Raw genomic sequence first — 25,485 nt, forward strand, 5'->3', positions numbered from 1 at the left:
TATTTCGTGGAATAGAGGAGATCCTATACTCAACGAGACCCGGAGGCACCTTCAGAAAGGATGTTTCGTGTCCTCAGGCTGCACGAGTGCCTGCACTTGCCGGCACGGGAGCGTCCTTACCAAAGTACGAAACTGCAGCAGCCTCACTGAGTCTTCACGTCGTAATTACATGAGCTCTCTCTCTCTCTCTCTCTCCCTCGCTCCCTCCCCCCCCCCTCTCTATCTCTCTCGCTCTTGCGCGGTGGTTCGAACTTCCTTGCCTTTCTCCCTGTTCTAGTAGATAGAATCTCGAAACCACCTCGTCCGGGTCGAATTCCATTAACATCGCGCTCTCGTATTTCGCCAAACGGTGCTCACTATGGATGCAATTAATACCTTCGCACGCACGTTAATCCTTTGCACGATGCAGAATTTTCATTAAGGAAATTTCAACTCTTCAGTAGATACATGAAATATTTGTTATCAAGGAATTAGGACAATAACTCCATTCGTTTTCTTGAACACGGTAGATTTTGTAATGATCAATTATACTTTACGTTTCTAAAGTTAGATATCATAGAAATTAACGGAATCCAACAAAATCACAAACGCGTTTCGCGTTTTTGACAGACAAATTCCAAAATGTTGATTTTGTGGCATTGTGACGATAAGACGGATTCGCTTTTCCGGTACTTGAACTTCCTAATAAAAACTGTTTATCGTAGTACGCGACGCGCGACTTACATCGGTACTAGGTATTGTTTCAAACTGCGTTTGAAATTAATTTGAAGTTACCTAAGCAATACCCCCCTCTGGCGTGCCACAAGATGTCCTGTTCCCACTGCCTGCCAGTCAATAAGGAATACCCAACGAAGCAGTTTCGAACTTGCACGCCGGGGAAGTACCTAGGGAAGTGCTCGAACCACTCGATCTCTCGGAAGTTTCTCTAATTTCCGCTCCTTACGCGATTCTCGGAAAAAGCCACAGCCGATAGCAACTCCGAGACAATCTGAGACAGAACAATCAAGCAGAGAATAATCACGCGTGCCTTTATAATCAATATTATAGTCAATGGGAATTATCCTTCATGCCTAATTATTTGGAAATACTTTGAATTTTGCGAATATTATATTTACTACCGCGTAATTCTCTTGAATCTACGAACAATAAGTTCACCTATAAAAGATATCTATGCACAAAATTTCTTTTCGTAGATTTCAATGTCAATTTTTACAAGTCGCTATTTGATACGTATGTGTAATGTTAGGCAATTCTTGATACACAAATATATAACACGAGACATGGATCAGCGCCATGTTGTCGGGGCGGAGGACGCCTTGAACCGATGCAACGCCGGCTTGTGACCCTCGCTACTCGCGAGGGGGTGGTTTTCGGGGTCGAGACGCGGGAGGGTGGCCCTGCCAAAACCACCCTACTGTACGTTCTCGCGCGTACATGTACCGGAGGAGCAGAAGGGGCATGCTGTACGTGCAACGGTGCACGATAAAGCCTCCGTCGTCCTGGCAGGATGCAAGACGTAAGACGCCTAACGATCTCTTCTCTGCCTCTCTCTCTCTCCCGTCTCTCCTCTTCTCGTCCTTCGCCCTCCTCTTCCTCCTGTCTGTCCTGTTTCGCCGAAGCTGCCTTCTACGGCTCTACCTTCTGTCTATTCTACTTCTCTCCCCATCCTCTTTCGGCCTTCACATCTAAACTCCGGTACGGCTCGATGTAGCGAGACTTTGCAATTGCTTGCCGGTGGCTTAGCGTCTTATGCAGTTGCGTTGTGCGTCCTGCGCGGAAACCGCCGCCAATTTGCGCCAATTTGTGTTTGGCATCACTTCTTAGAAATCTTCGTCGTTGCTCTAAACCGCTCGCTAGTTCTCGCTCGTCTTCCCGCCCCTCTGCTCGCCAGGGGGATTCGCGTCGGGGCTTCTTCCGAAGCCGACAACGAATTCTAGTAATCTCTTTTAGAACGGCTCTTACATGTCTCTCTTACATCTCGCTCTCTCGTAAGATTTCATCGGTGTATGCCAGTGTTCATCGCTAATTGCCTGCTTCTTGCATACTGGCGCATCATGTGTTGACTTAATTAGCTTTTGATGATATTAATATATAATTAATCACGGTAGAGCTTTGATTTTCGCAAAATGTTAAGGTTCTTGATTAATGTTCTTTACATGTTCTGGATATATTTATGTTTTTTACTGTCCAAATATCTAATTTAAAATGAAAATGAAATCCATCCTTCAGACTTTAATTTATGTAATTTTTCTAATATATTATCCTTTGTTTCATAAAGAGTATTCCGAATAGAAATTATTATATGCATCATATGCCCATTACAGAATATTCATCGTTATGACGATCGAGCGAGGTACAACAATCGAGATTAATTGAACGCTGTCTTACCGCGTCACTTCAATTTGGTCACTTTCTGGTCATCGACTCTCGGCGGTCCGCGTAGATCGAGCGTGGAAACGTAGGCCGTAAATCAGAATCGTAATGCGCGGTGGGCTGACCCCGAGGAAAGGTTGTTTGGGCTGACCCTCGACCTGGGTCAGGGGGCCCGAATGACCCCCGGAGTGGCCGAGGGACGCGAAACCGGAAATTCAACCGCCAACCAGATTCCCTCTCTCTTCCTACTCGCGCTTGTCTCTCTCCCTTCGTCCAGGTTGACCTGGACTCAAGCCAATACGATAATGCTCGGTCACTCCTTTTCACGGCACACGCCCGACACCATATTCCGCGAGTGATTTATCGGCGGGCCGATGTTTAATCGTTTATTAGCACCTACCGTCCCGTCTCGAGCCCGCGAAAATTAATATTCGCCCGGAGCATTCGGCAAGTTTACTTGGGAAAGGGGGACTCTTTCGAGTTTTATGCGAGCCACGTGATTCGTAGCCGAGCAAACCGTAGCTTGTCAAACAACAGTCGCTGCGGCGTCGGAATCTTCAATTGGGTGACAGTCTGTTGCGTAATTTAAATATTAGGTGCGTCACCGTGGCTAATTCACCGACATTCATAATGAATAATGGAAAAGATAAGCGTGACGCAAAAGAACCGGTGACAACATGAAGTTTACGTAAGACAAATGAACATTATAGCAGCTGAAGAGTATTGCAGTATTAATATATTCGTGTATATGGTTATTGTAAGTTGAATTTTTTAAAAGCAATCTCCTTTAAAATATCATCAATCTTCATCAATATTCCACTTAAGTATTATCGATGGTGTACTAAATGCACCATCAATAATATCTATTTTTTTTGCATTAGTTTTTAAGATGGTTATTAACAAATATTAAAAGATAATCGTAACAAATCGAACGCCGTAGGTGGTGAAAGGCTTACTGAACAGCTTGTTTAACGTCTGATTGAATTTCGCGCATGTCCGGTTTACGTCTAAAGGTTTTTCACTATCGTCGACAATCGAATTATTCACGGTCAAGCGAGAACTGACCAGCGGTCAACTGCCTGCCAGCAGGAAGTCTGGGGGAGAAGTCGACAAACCACGCCAGTTCGAGGCAATTGGACGGAATATGACCTCGGGGATGGCGCCCGCGGGGGTGCAGAGATGGCCGTCGAAGCTTAGATGAAGGGTAATCTTTACAAAATGGCTCCATGTTGCATTTTCGGAGCTAATCGAGCTAAAGTGCCTCAAGTAAAATTGATTTTTTGAAAGCTGAGGTATTCAAATGTGATAAATATTAATATTTTAAATGTTTTAGAGCAAATTGAAACAGAATTTAGTGTTAATAAGATATAGGAAATATATTTAAAAAGTGTTAAAAAAATATAAGATACATCTTTTCAATATATATATATATATACTATACTCTTAATTATTCGCTAAATCATTCAATATACTTAATCATTCATTAGTTTATACATCGAGGCAAATGCAAACGAGGAATATCTTAAGGATCTCATTTAAAATTGCATTTTATTAGCGACATCGTAATTGTATTAATGTCGAACGATTCAGCCGGAAACTTCAGAATGTTTAATATCATTGCAATTGCATCCTTTTTACGAGGCAAAGCTCACGATAATTTTATTTGCATCGAGTCCAAATAAAGCGGTTTATCGCAGCGCAAGAATTCGAGTATTGCTTAACGACCGGTAATTCAATGAGAGGTTTTACCGCGCCATTTCGCGTCGATGGACGTATATTTTTAAGGCGGCTATTATATACATGCGCGATGCTCTCCGAGCGTGATATTACTTTTGCATTACTTCCATCTTTCGTGACGCGTATCGCGCGCATACTCGCCATTGCTGAAAGCTATTGCTGAAAGCACTTCCTGGCGTGTCAATATATAAACATTTGCAGAGATACAACAAACGAATCAAATTGATTTCTTCTTATGGAAGAGAATAAACATATTTCCTCGCTAGAATTTATCTAATAGATTATTCTAATATTACTAGTTGATGAAAAACTTTTGTTTATAAAACAAATGTAACCTCTAATTGAATGTAAAGCTATTATATATTTTTTTAAACGTATCATGTTTAATCTTTACTGCACAAGAAGATAAATTTGAAAAATATGACACAACTTATATATAGGATATAGATTCCGTTACTGTATTAAGATTTACGATCTCGACATTGTATTCACGTAATTATTGTTTTATATATTTTCGTAGTTTATCGTAATTCAATATTAAAAATATTTCAATTACTATCCTAAACAATATCTTCAATATCTGTAAAATTTGTTAAACGAACGAAAAGTTCAATGTCAACCCGTGTAACACAATTCGTCGGTGTTATCTCAGACACGCGAATATTCCGTCATCGCGAACGATCTCGTAATGTCGCGCGAGACAGTAACGCGCGGGAGTAACGCAAAATGTAACGTTTGTCGCGGACCGAAAGTAGAGAACGTAAAATCTCACCTGAAGAGACACGACAGTCTCAGCCTGGAACACCGTCGCTCCATCGTCGAGGTGTTGCCTCCGCGACGCCAATCGAAAGACTAAGCGAAAGGGTTAACATATTCCTGAATACAAAACGCATGCATATTCCATAGGGTCCCATGTGCGTCTCCTACCCTGATACCAGCGCGTACGCACGCTCACATTAACGCCGCGCGTGTATGCGTGCGAGTGTACACGCACGGGGCCCAGATGGGGCCCCCCCGTGTACGTATATACGGGAAACGAGCTACCTGAAAGTTTTTTTAGCCATACGGAAAAAGAAAGAGAGAGAGAAAGAAATAGGAAGGGAAGAAGAGAGGCCCTATATAAACCCCGAGGCAGTCATTCTGACAACTATTGCTTATCGTAATGCGATTTTCATACGGACATATCCGCACATCTCCGAATACCTGTATCGATAATTAATGATTCGTCCAAAGCATCGATCTCTCGAATCGCCGCAGCTATTTATCCGCCGTAAAAAATACGATTCGATACTCCTCTTTTGCGATCATCGACCGAATAGCGGTAGTGGAGTCCCCCGATTTCCTAACAAGATAATTGAAGGAATGCAAAATACATAAAGTGTACAAATAATTTCAAAATTTTCGGATATTTTGAAATATTATCTGATCCGATAAAAAAAAATACCATGCTGAATAACCAAAAATAAAGTAATTATATGTTCTACCTGTTATCCGCTCAATTTTTATAAAAGATTTCACCATATTAATTAAATTATATAAATCTTTTTCTAAACTGTTTTTACTCGATACGTTATTATCAAGAGAGATTAATGTTATTATTACGCATTAAGATTTCAATTTTCTCTTAAAATATCAAAAATCGATTTCTGTTAACAATTGTACACTTATCATGTACGGTAAAATTTTTAGAAATTTGCATTAATATAATTCCTTCGTCAAATAACTTGCCTAAGTAATTACACAATGAGTGATAGAAAAAGATTAGGAATGCTACATTTAAATAAAATGTTACAGTTACGTGTATGTGATTAATATATCAATTATGTAGTTTCATTGAGCGTTTGCCAATGTTACATTTCATTCGTACGTTCTGACGTGACGTTTGAATTGTATTAAAGCCGTTCGCTGACAAGGATCTGTTCTAATTCCGTCCGTGGACGTCCATTCTCGCGGCAGATGTGAGGAATCGCAATCTCTGACCGATAGAGTATCTGAACCTTGGCCTAGGTGACGGGCGACCCTTTCCCATGTACGTACGTACGTACGTGGGACTTAGTTAAGACGTCACCGGGACCGACAATGCGGTCACCCATGCATGCACGGGCTTCGCACCTCTGCCGCTACGCATAGAATTTGATTTTTATCTTCGAGGGCACTCGATGGGCCTCGCGATTTGGAGATAGTCTGCATCGCGTCGAGGGTACTTCAGGACACTCGGCTTTCTCGCCGCTTTTAATTCCGGCCCCGACGGCCGTCGCGCGGCGCCTGCCGCGCTCACAAATGCGCAGCCCGTCGTAATTTTTAATATCCCCTTCGTCCTCTTCGTTGTGCGCTCTCTGTTATTTTTGCGTAACGGCAAATGAAAAGTTAAGCCGGTTTGCCGTCCGAAGTCGTCAGCTTATTCAATGACTGGTATCAAGGTTTGAATTTGATTTCACATTTAGTCATGTGATTTGCATGCTTCAAGTTTATTAAATTTAATTGTGACTACAACAATGTTCGTCTACTTGAGACCACTGAATATTGTCACTTTGCAAAAACATATTTATTAATTATGAAAATTACAAGTTACAAAACTTTTTCACGAAAAATTTTAATACCAAAATGCATATTCTCCACATCTCGACTAATTTTACTATACGGAATATAGTTAGTTCTATATATTTATTATATTACTGAAGATACAACCGTCGGAGAGGTGCGATAACGTACGAGAAAAGACTTCGATCTTCAATCTCCCGTTGCGATAGCAAAGCGTACGGAGTCGTGGAAACTGTTTCTCTCGCGAGAAGTTGATTTAACCTCGGAACGGGGTTACCTGCCGATCGGGACTCGATCCCTCCGCCGATATTCTATATTAGTCAAAACCGAACGCCCGTCACAATGACGCTGATTACTTTAATAATGGAACAGAATGGCCTCGGGGCTGGTGGCTGGGTGTTGGGTTTTCCTCGCGGGTACAATGCCTTACGCGAAGTATACAAATAGAGAAAAAAGCAAGGGGGAGGTCGCTACGTGCCCGTCCCGGGTGCCTCCCCCCTCGCTCCGGTACCCCGTACGATACGTCCTAGTTACCCCGGCGAGAATATTCAAATTGCAACCCTTTCGCAATGTGAAAGGAGACTTCTGCCGAACCCCTTCGATCGGATTCAATGGGCATCGATATTCAAATTTATTTGACGGAGGTTCCTCTTCCTTCAACCCTTCCTTGCCCGCCCTTCTCCTGTACTCTTATCTTCTCTCTCTTTCTCTCGTTCTCTTCTCCTCGCGTTTTTTTTCCGCAACGAAAACCGTTACACGTAACCGGTGCGAGTTACTGGGGGTTGGCAAGGGCACGGGGAAAAAAAGAATTTGCATCTCGCTCGTTTTTTTCCTCCTTCGGCCGTCGATACTCGCGGTCTAGATCTGGAACGGAAACCGCGCCGACAGATGCGCGCATCCGCACGTGGTAACTGTTCGTCGTCGATATTTCGGGCGGCGTTTTCCTTCGCCGGAAGATCTAGATCTCGAGAAAAGAGACGGTGTCGCGTTACAAGGTCCTTCGACGCGAACAAGAGTCTTGAAGCAAAAGATACAATGGGCGCGCCGATTTTTATTGAAATGCGTTATGGGGAAACTATAGCGACCTAATTGGTAAGATTCGACGATTGGCTAGATGGTTTTACATTTCTTGCTTTTCACTCTATAGTATGATAATACTACATTTTACATTGAGAATGTTTATACATTTTTCTTCTGAAATATAGAACGTCTAACCTCTGACGGATGTGATATCTGCTTAAAGCAGTTGCCATATCTCTGAAAGTAATAGTATTAACCCTTCTTCTTTCTTTTAAAAGATATTAATTAATTACAAAGTTAGATCTATTATGTCTTTCATGAAATTATATCTGTGAAATTATATCATCATTTACGGCATTCTATATTCCAGAGCTCGCGAACAAGAAAATACTCGAGTGAAATGTACCGAAACAATGTAAACAGATCACTTCAATAAATCAAATAGACTATCATTCAAGGAGGGATCCGAGGATATCAATTTTTAGAAAACTCAAACGGGTATATCGGAAGGAAAGAATAAGAAGGATCGCGACAGGGTTTAACTTCGGGGTGAGCATCAACAGAATTCGTCAACCAATCGCTCCAGAATCGAAGTAACCGTTCGCGGTTACGAGAATTCTCGGGGCACCCGGTACGTGAATATTACCGTGTTCGTTACCACGCTCGAGTACTCGCTCAGTCGCGGTGACGTTCTTTTAAAGCGACTACGTTCAGCAAGAGGTGCGACCTGCTAAATATTCTATGGAGCATTGTAGTACCCGAGGGTAAGAAGTAAATGCGGAAAAAGAGAAGATGGCGTATAGTAGGGGAAGGAGAAGAAGAGGGTAAGAAGAACAAGGGAAGATTGACGATGACGAAGAAAGGTGAGAAGGAGCGCGAACGAGAAGAAGAATAAGAAGAAAATAATGACTGTTACGAGTCTGGGGCGTCGGGGCGAGCCAGGGGGTTGCCGGGAGGTGGCGAGCGTCGCGGAGATGGGACGGGGGCAGGGTAGGGGCGTCGTCGTCGTCGTCGGCGTGTCTACGGCCGTGACCTGGTTTTTTCCGAAGCAACAGGTCCCTTCTAATTAAGAACACTTAAGAAAACTTCCCTCTTAAAGTTGACGCCTTTCCCTTCACTCTCTCGCGGCCGTCCTGATAACGCTATTATATTTTAATAAACTCACTAGTTTCCTCCTTCCTTTTCCCGCCTCGCTTTTTCGTCGCCGCTCTATCGTCTCCTTCCATTTTCTTCGAAACTTGAAGTACGTCAGATGAGACCTCCGCCTCGAGGAGTCCACATATACTCCAGCGCTAAAAAACAAATCCAAAAGTTTCTTTAACGTGCGTTATCACTTATCATTTTTAATCACTCGACCATTCGTTATTATCGCAATTAATATCCAAATTAAACTTACAAAAGGAACGTTTCGTTGTACAATTAGAGATAGCCACTGGTTCCAATTTCGTTAAAATACATAACAAAGAAATTATATGTAACGTACAGGGGCGCATATTTCTAGTCTCAAGGCACATCGGTAAGACGAAGAATCTAAACTCGCTCTCGTGCATCCAAATTGGATTACGGGCCCAGGCTGCTTCTTGGCCCCTCGTTTTTCATCACGATTCATGCACGGCTTGCGCGATAGTCGCAACACTTTGCGCGCGGCAATAAATTTTACAGGCTTTACCTATCTACGAGGGCGTCATTTTTGAGGGTAGAAACCAAGCTCATTCATTGGAGACGAACAGAACAGATATCCGAGAGAAAAAAAGAGGATCGAGAGAAATGAAAAAGCGAGAAAGATAAAAGAAAGGAGTCGAAAGACGGATAAAGAGGATAAATTGAAGAGAGGAAAGAGAAGGGGAGAGAGAGAAAGAGAGAACGAAACACCCTCGCGGGACGATGAGGGTAGTATTGGCTGGTTGGCAGTCAGTGGCTGGGTTTCGAAGTTAAAGAGCTTCGGGGGCATACGTGAGAGGGATGTAGAGAGCTCGACGGGGGTGAGGACTGTGGCTGAAAGGGGGGAGGAGGTGGCAAGGGGTATACGTGGGACGGGGCGAAGGGAGATTTGAAGTAGGGTGGGTGGCGTTCCTGGCGGCCATTTTGAACGCATATATCGATTGTTTGGCGGCCGGGCTCCGCTCGGCCATTCGCAGGGGTGGCTCGTGTGTCACATAACCAACCCCCGATCCGCCGTTTCCCTCCTCGCCACCCGCGAAGAAAAACGTAGTGGTGTGTTTTCGCGCGCGTGATTCGTCCATCGTGCGGACACGACACTGGACTTGTGCGTTTGAGTGCTCTGCGTCCCGAGTGGTTTGCAAATGTTTGAGCAAAGCGAAATGAAATTAACGGACGAATTTCGGGATCAAGGGTAAGTGGATTCGTAAAGGATTAATCAAGATATAGTCGAAGACTGATGTGTCAACTTCATGTCACATGCACAGCTAGAAGATACATATGAAATTAAATCGACGTATATATATAGGAATGATGTATTGTATAATTCATTGAGAAATGAATTAGTTATTTATAGTATGTCTTCTATTTAGCAGAACTTCTTTACAATGACAAATGTATATCGCGTCTCTCTCTCTCTCTCTCTCTCTCTCTCTCTCTCTCTCTCTCTCGTGCAGATATAATAATAAAAATAAACGGTACAATATATATCATAGACACTACGAAATTTTTAAAGATGAGTTCTCGTTGAAGAACTTATAATTCAGAGAAAAAGCGGAGAATCCGGCTCGCTCATTCTCGTGCATCGAGCAATGAGAGAATTTCCTTCGACCCTAATAATTACGAAAATTGACCAATGTCTCTCGTACACCGTTCGTCATAAATCTTCGCTGTCACCTGACAGCACGCGTCCAGCACGTGCCGAGTATAACGAGGGAGCTATCGCGTCTTGTCCAGCACGTGACAAGACCGTAGGTCGGTACGACCGCGGCAGTGCCGCATATCCCCTATGGCCAGAGTGGTATGGGAGGGTGGCTCCACGCACAAACTGCCCCTAAACCGGCTTAGAACCGCCCCGGCGAAACCCGGTGGCCCAATCGGATCCCGGGTCTTCACCGTATGATCTTGCCACGCGAAACGCGCAGGTCCGGCACTAGACGAACTGGACATCGGGATGATCTCCCCTCGTGCCACCCGTGACCGCACGTGCGGAATTCGTTCGATATTTTTGATATTTGCTATATGTGTGCCCAAGAAAAAGAGAGAGAGAGAGAGAGGGGGGTGGGAAAGAGCACTTTAAATAGATCATCGACTGATCATTCATGCGCAACTGTAATTGTATAATTTTCAATTTGTTTTAATATATGTTGCAAAATGTATATTATTTTTCTATATTAAAAATATTATATATACGTATTGTTTATAATATTTACAAATCTTTTCAGCAATACAATTTTAATTGCACTGACAGTATTAATATTATATCTCATTATACAGGACATTAAAAAAAAAGTAGGTAAATAATCGTTTCTTTAAGACGATTATTTTTCGCATTTAAGATAAGATCGTGATAAAGAGAGTTCTACATGCCTGAAGGATTAATTTTGATACATGTTGTCTTATAATCTTTCACGCCACAATTGTTCACGTTACAAACCTTGGATTTATTCCGCAAAACGTGGCAATTTGTTCGCGAAGTTGGTTAAAAACAGAGTCGGTGAAGACGAGCGAAGTAATACCGGGGATAAGCATGAAGTAATGTAGTAAAATGTCGCTGGCGCCGACGGCGGCGGTTTGTGGGCCGTTGCGTCTTAAAGGGGAAGTTTCGCACCCCCGTAAGGTAAAGTTCCACGGCTCGACATTCTCCCTCCTCGCGATCTCCACCCCCCCTCGCAGCTTTTTTTCAGGCGTCTCACCCCTTTACCGTCGTTCTGGCGGCGCGCCAACTAGGTGAAAAGTGCGGAAAGTGAACTCGCGATTTACGGCACCGCCGCCGCGGAGAGAGTTGGAAGGGTGGTGGTTGAATGAGGCTCGAGGGCGATGGGTGGGAAAGGGGCTAGACCGAGGTGGAAAGCCGCGAGCACTTTCCTTCGGAAATTTATTCAAATTAAGGTGTATCGGACGCGCGACTTCGCGGACCACACGGCAAAAATCGAAAGCGCCGCAAAACGCCGCACTCGTATAATTGGCGACGGTGAAAGTCAACGGCGACTTTGAAAACCAGCCCCCCACACCGTTGCACTATTTCATCGTCGGAGTTTCGTTCGACGGTTAAACTTTCGTTCGCGGCGAAACGCCGCGAAAAGTTTTCTCCCGCTATCGCATCGGGCGCGACGCGGGAGGGATAAGCCTCGAATGAACGATCGAATCTTCCTCGTAATAGCGTAAGTAGGTTCCGTTCAGTAAATCGGAAATGACATTCCTAATTGGATTTCAGAAATGCCGTATCAACTGGCGTGATTGATTGGCAATTGATAAATGTTATTGTAGTTCGACGTCTCGCTTGTTGTCATGATCTTTTAGACAATTTTTGTCATGATACATCAAAAACAATTAATAATTGTGAAATGTGAAATTTTTTATCATTGATAAACATATATAAAGATGAAATTAGTTTTAGAATAAAAAAACAAATACTTGATAATAAAGAATGATTTTCAATATAGCACACAATATTATTCATAATCCTGTTGTCATGTAAATCGCAATCTCCGATTATACAATATCTCTCTTCCGATTAACGTACATTTCGTATTGATTTCTGACGGCAACTTTAAATTCTATAATTTTTTTAAAGCGCGCTCCCGTTCTTTTGATTCTTGAAATTCACGTGGATCCACGAACAGATCGGTGCAACATGTCAAATCGCGAATGCGTCCTTTAAATCCACGTAATGCTCCTTGTCAAAAACATACCGGGTCGCGAGTGCGCTCGACGTATCTCGCGAAACGTATCTTCTCACCCCCCTCCCGATTTTATCCGTCCGTTTATTCACCTATGTGTGTGGCCCCTCGCTCTTTTCTTTGATCGCGTCTTCGAGAATCCGTTCTTTCGCGGAGACTTCCTGCGCGGTGTTCGATGAGCCTCGCACACCCTTACGTACGCGTTTACGTTTGCGCACACGCCCACACACGCACACGCAAACGCACGTCCGTATATATTCGCGCGTATATTCGACGTGGATACGTGTCTGCCGAGGCGCGCGTGTGCGGCCGCATATTCTGGAATACGAGGAGCTCTAATCCCCTTTTAGAGACTCGGCTCATACCACACATTGAGATATGCCTTTGACGGGCGCTCCTGCCGTGCTATTGGCTCGGCGTAATCTCATGTAAGTTGGGTTGCCTAGCCGCAGGAGCCCCACATACACGCGACACGCACACTCGCGCGCGTTAGGGCCCGTTCACACGAGGCCACGGGACTCGGGGTCGGGAGTTGTGCAGCCCGGGCTCTTCCCCGAACCGATCTTCTGGAGTCTCCTGTTACCCCTGTCGCACACACGATCGATAGGGCAGATGCCTGACGTACAGTCGGCGCATGCCCCGCCTGGAAACCGAATCGAGCAGCAGAGATTTCTCCCTTTCCACGTCAGAGGGCACCTACCTCCGTTTCCTAGGGTGGTTCGAGGGTTAATCTTGGTCGATCGGAGGGATGCTAATCAGTTTTTGATGAAAATGCGCTACAGAAATACAGATGGAAAATGTACTTGCAAGAATTCAATTACGCTTGTGTTTGCATCCATTCATCCGTCATTCACGAATTTAATTTGCTTAATTTTGTATCAACAGCCCTGTCTACAGAAATAATAACAACATCGGACGACTATAAATAATATTAAATCCAGATACATTGACATGTTTTCCCGTCTTGTTAACTTGTTATTCAAATGTAAAAAAATTAGATATATAAGTCTAATTAGATATAAAATTAGATATTTACTAGACAAATAAATGTCAAAAGATGATAGCAAGTTTCTGTTTAATATACACTGTATATTACAATGCTATACATTTTTTTATCGCGTCGAAAAAATTAAGAAAACCTAACGTATTAACTGTTACGACTCGATTAGTTCGCGATTTTACGAGCCAATGATTCACGCGTCGCTCTCTTTACCTAAGATATGATAATGATTAATCAACCTTCCGTCCAAACACAATTCCGCCGAGACGGTTGCAGGAATGTTAATTTAGGCTTGCAGGATTGCACCTGCGGGAAAGCAACCCTGCACACATGTTCACAAAGGGCCTACCGTAGGGCGTTTCAACAAGAGCCCAGTGACAATCACAGAGGCAAGCACGTTTGCGCTTACGCGCAATTTCTATTTGCGTTGCACATGCGCTCGTAACGTGCGATGTGAATTTAATTAAATTTTTGATGGATAGGCCTTAATTGGCGCCGAAATAACTTGTTTGGCGGATCGCGGATTATGTCGCGTTTAGTCGTATAAGCCGTTTTCTATTTTACGTTACGGCAAATTACGGTAATTCGCTGTTTCGCCTTTTGCACAAATCGCATAAATCGCGGAATAATAAAGATTCAAACGTGACAGAAATAAAGTTTTCTTTAATATTTGCTAGAACTTTGTTAAAGTTTGTCATCTCCGCCAGTACAGGTTTTTTATATATAAAAAGAAGTCCGCACTTGTAATAAGAGTGAATCTTAACAGAAGAATACACCATATGTACCACTGTTTTAGCTATTATTTAATTTCTTTTCTTTTTGCCAATTTAAGAGGCGCAAAGTTGACGTTCTCGTAAAATAAAGCATTTTTATTAGCATACAGTGACATGTATTTTCTAAAAGTTTCTCGTTATTTATACTGAACTTTATCGGGCGTTCCACAATCATAATCAGTTGCTACGCAAAGTTGCTTGCGATGACCCAAAAGCCACGTGTCTTCTCGCCAAGCTCCCTCTCCCTCGTTGTGTACACGAAAAGTGCGCGGCGCGCATGTTTTTTCTCGCCCGTCCAGTTTTATCGTAATTGCCAGCTTTACGTAAGGCTGTTTGTACATGTGTTATCATGAAATACGGCGCTATTTGTACAATTGTTTGCTCCCTCACCCGAGGTGTGGCGACGCGGCGCAATGCCACCACCTTCTGCGTGACCACGAAAAATTCCGGGCAGAAAGTTTTTCGGTGATTTAAGCCATCTGGAATTAATTTATTGTCAGTATTAACCGCGGGTTCTCCACGATTGCAGTTGCGGCAATGGCGTTTGATAAGGGATCTTGCCCAAGAGATGACGTTTGTCACGAGCAAATGCATGCAGATCGGTTAATCTTTCTTAATTTTCTTTTTATTAATTTTTATAATATGTACCTTCCATAGTCCATGCGTTTGTGCAATCTGCGGTTTTTTCAATTATTCTACCGACTTGCACGAATTGCATCGTAACGCTCCGCCCAACATTGAGTCACGCTCGCCTTCATTCGGGTTATCAATCGCAGCCGCCGCGCTCGGATCGGTCGAAGTGCGAGCACGTGATTATTCATCGGATTAAGCGGCGCAGAGCGAAAATATTCCCGAGCCAATGACGTCGCGCGCTAATATTCCAATAACGACGATAGCAGACTCGAGACAGATAAGAATTCGGATTCCTCCTTCCTCCGCCATTAAGGCGTGCAACTCGAGCTCGTGATAATCGCAATGGCGACTACCATTTCGACGAAAAAAATACGTAAACGCTAATTTAATTTTGCTATGTATACTTAATTTAAAAAAATAACAATTTTCTATTCAATAAGAGAAGATTCTTTCAATTGCATTCGACATTAGTCGATCGATGACTGTTTGAAGCTAAAACTTTTATTAAGATTTTAAGTTATCAATCGGTCACAATTTTTTAGGCTTGTTTTTATAAAATTGCTTTTAGCGCCCGTTATTTAGAAACACCTTTCCTCCAGCGTGTAAGTCGAGCGAATCCATTTCGTTTCACGCGACGTAATCCCATTCGACGTCTCTAGGAGCGGGCATTTAGTAAGGAAGATCGATCCCCCATAGAAAATTGTCCGAGCAATTTGTGATCTTTCACGATTCTCGCTGGACCACGAAAACGAATCTCGTTTGAGGACGCCCGGCGTGCTAGACCATGTGACATAATCCTGTCGGACGCTTTTCTACGTCGCGTTTCTGACGAAGAATCCCGGGAAAGAAGCGGACGCAGCCAAGTTTCGTAAATACAAAAACATACCGTGTACAAAGGGACTTTCCAAGAGTGACAAAAAAAAAATTGCTGCAGAAAGATACGTGATGATCTGCCGGTATCTTTGTTTAGAAGCTTATCTGCGTTTGTGATTAAAATTTCCTGGTACGATATGGTCGCCACCGACTGAAATTTACAATTTATTTGTTTTACTTGGTAATATGGACTTAGTCCGCTGAAATCGTTATATCAACAAAAGATAATGCACAATGCGTATGATATTCACAAAAACTAGCAACTTTTGTAATAGCATCTTATGGGTACAATATAAAACGGTTTCTAAGGATAACATAATATTATGTCGTGAATTACTGCATTTAACTCTGCGCGATAATTCGGCCATTTATATAGATTTTCGATCAAAATGTTGATAGAATAATTTTTTTAAAGAAAGAACACCTCCATTCATTAAAATAAATATTTTACCAATTTATGTATATTTATGTAAACATTATGAATAAATGTCGAGAGTTTTGACAGTCCTCTTGATTATACCCTTTCGTCACAATAGAATACAAACACTATGATAATATGATCGCACATGAAATACATATCATAGGTGGAGGTGGGTGAGAACCAACTCAATAAAAAAAAGAAGACACGTATATAGAAGTCTCTGAGTCGAGGGGACATAATGGTAGAAAGACCGATAAGTGGAGGGCTTCGAAGTCCCGACGTGAATCGAGGGCAGCGGTAGAGGATGAGGTGCAGGTCAGAGGCATCTCGCATGGACGCAGGTCCTTTGGAGCTTATTCGTCCAGGGAAGAAGAATGGACCCCCGAATCCTTTTCGTCCGTAATTCGGGACGGGGCCAGCTGCAAAAACCCCCTCGATCCTCGGGGCCCGTCCGTGATCGCCGTGCGTTCTTAGCCCTCGGGGAAAGGATATCGTAAGGGCGCACCGGCGCGAGGGGGACAAATCTTTTTTTATATCTTAGATCCTGGCCGATCATTTTTTTACGAACCCTTTTTTCCCGCGCCGTTCTCGCGTCCCAAGGAGCCGAGGGTCCCATTCGCGACCCGTAGGGGCCCATTCGCGCAACTGTCGCCTTTCGCCTCGTCCTGCCTTCTCTTTCTCAGTGGTCGCGCAAAAGGATCGCCCTGAATCTCCTCCGGTTGCGATCGTGAGCGTGTGAGCACGCGTATGTATTACATGCGCTTCCCATTCACGGAAGAACGGATGCACCTTCGTGAGAGAGTTCGACCGTCGCGTCGCCTCGTTGTCCTGCCGAGTGTTTCTTCCAATTTCATAGGGACAAAGGATCACGCGCATTCGAGATGTATCCTCTCTCTCTCCCTCTCTCTCCTGGTCCTCATAACTACAGATAAACACAACAAATGGAAGCGAAGGGACTCGGAACGAAAGACGCATTAGATATTTCAAGCAAACTGAGTCACGAACTTTTCATCCAAATAATTTTAATGCGTTTAAAAGTTTATATTTTCCGAACTAATAGTACAATGCTGAATGATCATATTGTTTGTGTGAACAATAAATTAAGGTACAATTGTCATTTAGATAAACTAAAAAATGTGTCGTTGATATTTGAAACAAGAAAGTCACAGTCTACAATATCGCATTATTTGCAAAGAATAAATAATAAGCAAAAACATCAGTGTTTTTGGTACAATATCTGACACGTCGAACTAAATCTTATAATCTTTTCACGTGAAAATAGTTATTTTTGACTGGCCTGTATGAATCGATACCGCGTCTCACACGAGGAGTTTGTAAGATCCGAGCACGTCATAAATTTCATACAAAACTGTTCCGATAGAGTTCCAGAATCTGCTAAAACATTTAGCGTGACGTGGCACATGTCAAATTTTAATCCATTGAATTTTTAAGTATAATCCGTTTAAATTTCGCATTTGGCAAGCGTGTAATTTTTAAGAATAATAATGCTACTTTAATGATAATAATATATCAACTTGTGTTTTTAAAAAATGCAATAACCGATATCTAAATAGAAAAAAATCTTCACATCTCATGTGAACTGTAACATAAACTATAACGTTTATATTTTTGTTCATGTTATATTTTCTTAATTATACTTCATTATTATATCTCCCTTCGTGCATGGCGGCTATCAAGCTACAAATTCAAAGTCCGGCGTCTGCTAAGTCTATCGGGTGAAGTGCTTCGCGAGGGTTGGTTTCGGTCGGATATCGTGACTACTGGTCAGTTTGTTCGATAGTCGGTGCCAGCCAGCACGGATGGCCATATAGCCGCTGCGCCTTACTGGGGGCCTTGGTACCGAGCTGTGCCAAGAGGGCCACCGGTCAATACCTTCAGACCTTCGGAACACGTCGCGGGAACAAGCCGCGAAAAACGTAACCAGCCAGGTCGATGTGGGTGATCGTGTGTGGCGCTCGACACCGACTGCATCGAAAATATACCGAGAACGTGACGGGCGAAAATATATTTTTATTTTATTTATCTTACGATACGTCGCAATGTTATAAACTATAACAGAGCCCTACTTTAATTTTAAAAACTTTATCTATAAATTCTCTATACTATAGTATAAAAGAAATTAAATCTTGTATAAAAATATCGTTTTATTTGTTATAATATTAATAATTTAATAATATAGAAGAGCCTTTTCTCTTTTATGTGTTTTTAATTATACTACACAATATTTTATAAAATTCTAGAATAATATATAAGTGTAGATAAATCTTTAAGTTTTTTCTAAATAGTGAGACTCGGTGCGATCATTATAGAGATATGTGTCAAGACGGCTAATCAGAAACCGTCATTTCGATTACGGTCTTTTTTCTCTCATTACTCTCTGTGTATATGTGAGCGTACGTAAAAAGGCTTCTCGTCGTTAGACTCACTAATTATTCTAATTACTTCCGGCCGGGTTAATTATAATTAACCGGTCGCGAAACATCAATTAGGCATCAATCAGCCTGGCCGCCTCGCGCAATGCCACAAATGGGGTGTTCCCAGATTCGCGGCTGACTCGCTCGGCGCGCTATCGTCGAGTGAGAAAGAAAAAGTCGCTCACGAGTGCGTTATGCCTCATCGCGAAGTCTCGAGATCGCGGCGTACGAGACCGTCGAGCGGACGTGACTTCTCTCTAGGCGTATCTCCGTGACCAGGCTAATTATTCCCATCGGAGGATAATTAATTGTGCTCGACCGGAGGCGATAAATATCGCTGCGAGTACGCGCGCGCGCGCGCTCACGTATATATGTACATGCGTGTATACGTGTCGTCGTCGCGAGGGAGTCACGTAATGCTGTAGCTCTCTATCGTTTGTCAATGGCTTGTTTATTATCGCCGATCGGATTCACGTGCGATATACCTACATACGTATGCGCACGTGAAGATGATAACGGGTGTCTTCGGATACCGTATCGCTTGCCGCGGCCGCCTGTAAATTCTGCGACTCGGTACACCGAATTAGCATCAGATAAGAAACGCGTGTTTAATCACAGATATTAAAACTGAAAAACTTGTTATCGCGAATACATAAATACAATATTGTCGTATTCACGCTGCTTATTGTCTCGCAGTTGAAAACATATCAAACAATTTACACGCCGATTAGAGCGATAAATCAGAGGAAGTAAAAGGCGATGAGGCTCTGTAAAATTGGAAAAAGATTCAATTTTCTTGTACCAAGCTGTAGTTAATTATAAATTCTGTGTACTAAATACATAAATATTTTAATTTCATATTTTAAGCAGTTAGAAAAGAAAGTTGTAACACATTATGGTATATCTCAAATATTCAATTTATCTTTTTTAGTATATTAATATACTTAATTAATTAATTAATTATTAATTAATTAATTGATTAATTAAATATTTTAATATACTTTTATTAGTTTATTTATAGTTTTATTTATTTAAAATACTTTTATATTAGTATATATATTTGAATATACTTTTATTAGTGAATTAACACACTTTTTAGATATCAAGCAAATTATTCTTTTATATAAAAGATTTGATATTTTATAAATAAGTATGCTAAATCTGTTGGTTACTCGGAGTAAAGATTGAGTGAACGTAGAAGCAAACTCGCACGAAATGACGATGCGAACGGTTTGATGCAATGTTTTCCCCGTTGTCGTAGGGTGCGTCGGTTATTTTCGTCGTTCTTATCCGCGGCTACGTTAAGTGAGTCAGAACGAATGGTCTGACGTCCTCGTAGACGAGAGAGGACGAGGCTAGGGGTAGGTAACCGATAAGGAAAGCAAAAGGGGAAGGAGGCGGAGGCAGGAACCGTGTGAGGGATGTTAGGATTTTCACGCGAGACAAGACATAACACACGAATCTGCTGTGAGCCGGCACAGAAATAGTCACCGGGTAGAACTCGGGGTTCCGTTGCGTGCACGCAGTAGCGCAGCCCCTGCAACGGATGTATGTATGTCCCGGGGCTATTTTCAAGTTCCCGTCTTGAGACACGGTCGACAAAATTCGGGTCTTTCGCGTAGATATGGAGAAGACGATCTCGCTGCCCTGTGAGTGTAATTATCTCTCAAGCGTTAATCCGTGCGGAAAACGAGAATTCAGTCAAAATAAAATGATGGTATAAGAGGACGATGCACTGTAAAGTGTGTTATTTCTACACGCATAAACGTCTAAAAATGACACATTTGACTAAAGCTCGTTTTACATGTTTTGTTGCGTGTTAAATTAACACGTTTAATCCGCATATTAAATTGAAAGTTAATACGCTCAACCGTGTTAAACGGCGTGATTTAAAACGGCAAGAAATGTGTGAGGAAGAGCTTCAGTTGAAATAACACACTTGGATTTGCAGTGTGAGTCCAAGTTTTTAACAGTGCGCCATTGTCGTCTAAGAAAAAGAGGAGTACATTTTTTTTTCAAGAATGTTTTTCCGGTCAGGAGCAGCCGAAAAAGCAGCAGATGTCTAAAGAAATGCGCTTAATTTACGTGACAGATTTCTCTAGCTGCTATACGAGTTGTTGAAGACAGCTGACGTCCAGCGTTAAAAATACTATGATGCAAGTTAAAAAACTTTTCTAATAAAAAATTACGTACGAAAGAGAGAGAGAGAGAGAGAGAGAGAGAGCTCGTGAGAAAATTTCGTCCAGCGGGGGTAAAGCACTCTTCGAAAATTTTCCCTAATCTCGTGATTCGAGACTTCGTGGTAATATTCGCGCTGCTTTTTTGCACCGAGCAGCTGAGGTACTCGTGAGAAATTTTGATCGTCTTTCGCTCGTCGCTCATTTTTTCTTGCGCAACTTTTTTCCGAGTTTAACGAGACCAAACATATCGATAAGAAAAAACGCGCACGAACGAGGGAAAACACCATAAGTGACCGGAGTCGAGTTTGTTTCGTATTCATGAGCGATCGAAGGTGACGAGGTATCGATCGATTCGGCCCGGCTATTGTGCATCAGTCGGCACACTGTCCTCCTTCCCCCATTCCCCCCCGCGTTGCATCTTCGCCCCATAGTATGCCCCACGTGCACACGTCATTTGAATACGCGCACGTATCCCCGGCGCAGTCTCGTCCTCCTCCCCTATTATGTGTAAATTGTATTATTTTTACCCCAAATACATTTCGCCCCCATGCGTCGCGCCACGGGCCTCCGGGGTCAACAGGTCAAATTGCACATGTCCATCGTAAGTCACCCCCGGGCACGGTCAGCCAGCGTACCCCTCTGTTCTACCCCAGCACACCCCGCAGCGCCCTATCTTCTACGTGAGTCTTCCCTTTTTTTCCGAAAGTCACGTATATTCGCACTTGGCCCAGCTCCATGTCGTTCTTCACAATTCAAGAATCACGCAAAAAGCTAGAGTTGGTATAATTATAACTGTAACGGTGTAATTTTCTAGATAAGCAATGAGTAAAAATAAAATGTGAGAATTTTTTTAATAGAAGATGGTTCGATGAAAAACGTACACAAAATATAAAAGCGAATCATTTTTAGACAGTTAAGATTCATGATACATTATACTAACTGTTCACAGAATCAGAGAATCTTCAATCATAATTTTAATAATGATGATTTCTATAAAGTTGATTTCTAAAACAGATTAAATGTAAGGTTGCAAAATAAAAAAATATAAGGAACATTTAAAATTATTGCAAAATTATTATTTAATAATGTGTTCCATCTTCAGACTTAAATAATATTACACATTAATTCACGATTGACACGATTTTGTTAAAGTTATTTCCATTATAATGAAATACGCATACCAATGTTGAGATTATGTAAATATTATCAACGAAAATATATAAATATGGTTATAGTTTATGCGAGACAAATAGTCGCAATCCTCGGTGCGAAAAAATCAAAGTCGTTCATCAGTATTCAAAGATGTTGGCGATCAAGCCGAATGAATTATACGAATAGAGTCGGGAATGGCGATACCGCGATAAACAAAGTGTGTGCGTAAAATGCAAAAAGTCGCGTCGGAAATCTCACGCAGATTCAACCCTTCGGCGGCCGGCTCTGTCAGGCATAATAATTTCTCGCGTGATTTTAAACCCGTAAATTTTTTACCTCGTAACCACCGGCCCCGTTTCGGCTCTTACACCCCTTACAACCCGCTACCCGTTCGTACGGATTGCGCGCGGGGTACGGTTTTGTTTTGTTTTTGCGCTAACAAAAACATAGTGGCGTCGTGCCGTATCGTCTGATGGCGCGAGAACCAGATCCCGCGATCGGTTATCATTTCACACCGATTATAATAAAGCCGCGAGCGAGCGAAAAGAAGAGAATCCTCGAGAGAAAGAGAGAGAGAGAGCAGCATTTATCGTTGCAATGCTTTAGGGCAGGCCCTCCACGAGACGACGGGAGAGAGGGGAAACGTGTAGAAGCGGGAATGGAGCGACAGAAAAAAATCATGCGGGTTCTCGAAAAAAGACAGGAAAGCAGAGTCCCGTTGGAGGGACCCTCGCACATTGCATATCTTAAATAAGTATATAATAATGCCGGCGGTGCCGTCGGCTTGTTTTCAACCCCTTCCTCGTTGTCTCCCGTGTACCGACCGCTTTTTTTTCCCCTCCGCGGAAGAATCGTCGCAGGACGAAAAAAGCTCCTTCTCAGGGCAACGGATAAAATCTAAATTAACTAAATTAAGGGCCCGACCGCGCTTTCACCTCGTCTTTGCATACGATTTATACACGCAGGTTTTTGCAGCTTTTCCGTCGGGATGAAAGGAAGACGGGAAGAAGCGTCGCGCGTTGCTTCTTCTTTATGCCGTTGTTTTTCAATCGTCTTTTCTCTCTCTTCTTCCCTCCCTCTCTCCACATCTCTCCGTCATTCTTTCTCCGCGGGTTGTAAGATCGTTGAAAGGTCGATTTACGGTTGTAAAATTACTCACGTGAAATTCGAGACCGGGCGCGTTTACTTTAAAGATTTATGCGCCTCTTCGGACAGAGGGAGCAAACCGAATTCTTCAAGAAAGTTTGTTACGTATTTGAATGCTTTTACATCCCGATCGCTTTATTAGATACGAAAATAGCGTGGATCCATTGGCAAGCGATTATTCAATCTATATTTATTTCATACAATTATATAACATGATCATTTATGTCTTATTCGAAAATAACGATATTAACTTCCTCGATTATTATAGTTACAGATCGAAACAATGTTTCCGCGGAATTAGTGATCAGTATCTCATAAACATTGTATCTTTCGATCAGTTTTTCAAGATAATATATTATTCGAATCCGGTAAGTATATGTGATGAGAACAACATCGACAAGTTCGCTGAATTCTCCAATAACATCGTTCAACGGTTCAAGAATGCACCCATTCTATTAACACGTGGAAAAAAGTCTCGTGGATGCAACAAAATGCGTGTGCGTCCAAACATCGTTCTTCGCATGGTCGCCTCCTCGACGTACTTCCGCTGTTTGGTCATTCCGCGCCACCCTCTTTTTTTTTGCGACCGTTTGACCATATGTGACGGCGTTGTTGCACCAATTTCGGGCCCTAGCACTGGCGGCGATCGATTGATTTCGCGCAATAAAAGATACGAAAAACCCTCGTGAAAACGCGAACGACCATGAATAACCGACCATTCTCTTTCTCCATCTCTCTCCCTCTTTCCGTTTAGCTTTAGTCAAATTACGCCACCATTCGCGGTGGTGGCGGCAGTGACCTTCGATGGTACATAATGACACGTTAAGCTTGCCCGCTGGGAGAGATTTCGATGGCAAGGCAAATCTGACGTGTCTGGATTATTCTGACTTTCGTGGCAAAGCAGCCGGCTGTTTCTATTTGACAATGGCAACATTTCGCTCCGAGTTCTAGTTCAATAAATGTTTAAGCAACCGACCGTTTTAATTTCAGCTGAATCGTATCGAGAATATTAATGTTGGTTCACTCCTTAATCTCTCTTCTTTTATATACTCTCTTATAAATAAATTAGTATTTTTTTTATTATGCTCACAAGAAAAGATTGCAAAATATCTTAACTTATTCCAGAGGTATTTAAAAATACGCGATTCATTATTTTGAGCATTTCGATATCAACTTTATCGTAAATTATTGGATCAGAGAAATTGTGATTTTTTATTAATAACATTGAATGTTTAGATATCCGTAACAATGTGATTGCTTGAAGTAAACGCGTCATAAGTCATAAATTTATTACTATACAATACACATGGGTGCAGATATACCACGAGCTAAATCTATTTCATGTCCATTGTATGGCAACGTGATCAGTTTTCGATTAATGGATGGATTAGGGTGGGTTTCGCGCGATTCAGCAAAAAGAATACATTTGTCAGGTGGTTGCGAAGCGGAGAGCTTCTATCTCAGCGGAGATTAATTACGATTGTACTCTGACGATGGACAAGAATAATTAATTAATGTCGGGATAATGAAATGGCCTGTTCGTTCTTATTGACCGAGCAATGTGTACCGGTTGATCAAAGGATCAACATCCAGTGACCTCTCGACAGTGGAAGTGACCACAAAGCGAAGGATTACACACAAATCAATACATAAATTAGAGTAAAGTAGAATATAGATTATGAGAGAGAGAGAGAGAGAGAGAAAAAGAGAGAGAGAATCCTTTATTTCACAAGATTCCTTTTATGTTGACTAATTGAGTAATTAAAAAATATGTAAATTAGTTTGTGTTAATGTTACTCATAGAAGAAAATAAGGAATTTTTAATTAATGATATATTATTTTTTTAAATATTATCTTATTTTTACGTTATGAGTAATTTCATTATTTAATCTGTGACCCCACGAAATAAATCTCTCATTAAATCACGCCATTAACGACGATGTCCCTCCATATACATGTAACTAATCATGGATACTTTATTATAATTTTTTAGACATATACACGCGATTGCACGGTGCATCGTGCTTTTTTGCTACGTTTTTTTTTTTACTACGAGATAGTGGACAGAAAGAGCGTACCGTGAGACGCGCTTTTTCGTTCCGGAAGATTCCCGACTGTCGGTTGATATAGCCTGTCTCTTTTTTTTCTCTCAGGCTGTTTGCAAAGGGTTAGATTACGCGCGGTGGGGTGATGAGACACCAGAGGAGCGGAGTCCGCTTTCGTGCCTATGCTAAATAGGGGTGGCCGAAGAAAAAAAAATATATTAATAGCCATCCAGCCTCCCGATTTTTTCATGGCCCTGTCGCTCACCCCTGTCTCTCTCTCTCTTTCTCTTTCTCCCCGTTGCCAGTTTTACCCCC

The 25,485-nt window shown here is 42.2% G+C and overlaps 2 long non-coding RNA genes across 3 annotated transcripts in view; one reads left to right on the forward strand and one right to left on the reverse strand.

Annotated features, from left to right (window-relative positions):
* The window catches only part of LOC139811950 (uncharacterized), a 48,701-nt gene extending 37,302 nt beyond the window's left edge, over positions 1-11,399 (reverse strand). The window contains exons 1-2 of the long non-coding RNA XR_011731784.1: positions 11,267-11,399; positions 8,837-8,963 (exon numbers count right to left, since the gene is read on the reverse strand). This is a non-coding gene — a long non-coding RNA (uncharacterized lncRNA). The remainder of the gene's footprint in view (positions 1-8,836; positions 8,964-11,266) is intronic.
* LOC139811751 (uncharacterized) overlaps positions 1-25,485 on the forward strand; it is a 105,870-nt gene that overhangs the window by 49,062 nt on the left and 31,323 nt on the right. The gene's annotated exons all lie outside the window — the stretch shown is intronic.

Source organism: Temnothorax longispinosus, chromosome 4, assembly GCF_030848805.1.
Source record: "Temnothorax longispinosus isolate EJ_2023e chromosome 4, Tlon_JGU_v1, whole genome shotgun sequence".
NCBI classification, from domain to species: domain Eukaryota; kingdom Metazoa; phylum Arthropoda; class Insecta; order Hymenoptera; family Formicidae; genus Temnothorax; species Temnothorax longispinosus.